Here is a 1,705-nt window from a genome sequence, read left to right as displayed (position 1 = left end):
CCTGATGCCACATTTTTCTTCATATAACCCAGCTTCTTGGATTATTTGCTCAGCATACAGGTTGAATAAGTATGGTGAAAGAATACAACCTTGATGCAAACCTTCCTTAATTTTAAAACAGTGTTCCCATGTTCTGTTCGAACAACTGCCTCTTGGTCCAGGTACAGATTCTCATGAGCACAATTAAGTGTTCCGGAATACTCATACTTCGCAATGTTGTCCATAGCTTGTCATGATCCACACAGTCAAAAGCCTTTGCATAGTCAATAAAGCATAGGTAAACATCTTTCTGGTATTCTCTGCTTTCAGCCAAGATCCATTGGACATCAGCAATGATATCTCTAGTTCCACGGCCTCTTCTGAATCCAGCTTGAACCTCTGAAAGTTCTCTGTCAATGTATGATTGTAGTCGTTTCTGTATTACCTTTAGCAAAACTTTACTCGCATGGGATATCAAAGAGATTCCTCTAGTGGAGTTCTGATTATCAAGCCATCGAGGCTAGTTCAACTTTGGGTGTTCTTGTACGCCTCCTGTCACTTCATATCAGCTGGATGCTTCAATCTCAGCTCTGGCCCTCTGTGGCTATGTCCTTGTCCATGGACTCAGGTGTCCCCAGGTCTCACCACACTTTGGATCAACCAGCCCTTCCTCTTCTCTTTCTCATCTCCAGGTCAACGGGAGTCTGTGGAACATGGTTGAACTCAGTCCATTTCTTCATTGCTGCCTTTCCCTCTCTTCCACTCACCAGTAGACCAATGTGGTTGTCAGCAAGCTTACATGCCTGTTGGTGTATTCCCTTTGAGTTTCAGCCTTAGAGGGGGGTTTGTCCTGAAGGAACTTGATTGCTTGCTTTGGTGGTTTTCTTGTGAACAACTTGCTTATTCTTGTAGTAGCCAGTCATACTGCCATTTTTGTTTGGGTTTTTTCCTGATGATCTTTATTTGAAGATGGATCTTCTGTTGTTCTAGCTGTTCCAGGCTGGTCTGCTTGTCCTTTCTAGTGGGAATGTCCCATCTCAGAAGGTTCTGGATGGGGCTCAGGATTCCACCTAAGGTCCTATACACTGCAAAGGCTTGTCATGAGGCCTATTTCACTGGGTAAATTCTAGAACCCCTTTAGATAGTCTAGTCAGTTATAGGCTGAAGACGGGCTTACAAACTTTCTGTAATCATGTTTCTCGACATTACTTTCTATCCAACTCAAGTGTCCATTTTACAATAGTAGGCAGGAAAACCAATATACATAACACAGTCAAGCATCTTAGTATTATTTCCCCTTTTCAAACTATGCCTAGATCCCTGTATCACAGAGCCCTGTTTTTCCAAGTTTGAGCATGCATCACTGTTTACCTCTGTCCCATTTAGCCCATGCAAACCTGTCTCAGTGTTCCACTATCTAGCTTGTTCTTCCACTCCCTCCTGCTTCTTGTGTACTGCCCTCCCCAACACATGAACTATGATGTGTCTGCCCCCTGCCCTGTGCTCTACCGTAGCCTCCCTCCACCTACCACAAACCCCCCCACTCCAACCCCACCAGTAACCAACAAAGATTTTTTTTTTTTTTTCATTTTTGTATGGGTATCTTTTTTTAAGCTTTTACAATAATGGTCTTATGCAATATTTGTCCTTTTTGACTGACTAATTTCACTAAGCATAATGTCCTCAAGGTTCATCCCTTTTTTGAGGTGGCTTACAGCTTCCTTGT

Source organism: Chrysochloris asiatica, unplaced genomic scaffold (assembly GCF_000296735.1).
Source record: "Chrysochloris asiatica unplaced genomic scaffold, ChrAsi1.0 scaffold00047, whole genome shotgun sequence".
Classification (NCBI taxonomy): domain Eukaryota; kingdom Metazoa; phylum Chordata; class Mammalia; order Afrosoricida; family Chrysochloridae; genus Chrysochloris; species Chrysochloris asiatica.
The sequence above is the reverse complement of the archived record's forward strand: the minus strand, read 5'-3'. Positions refer to the sequence as shown.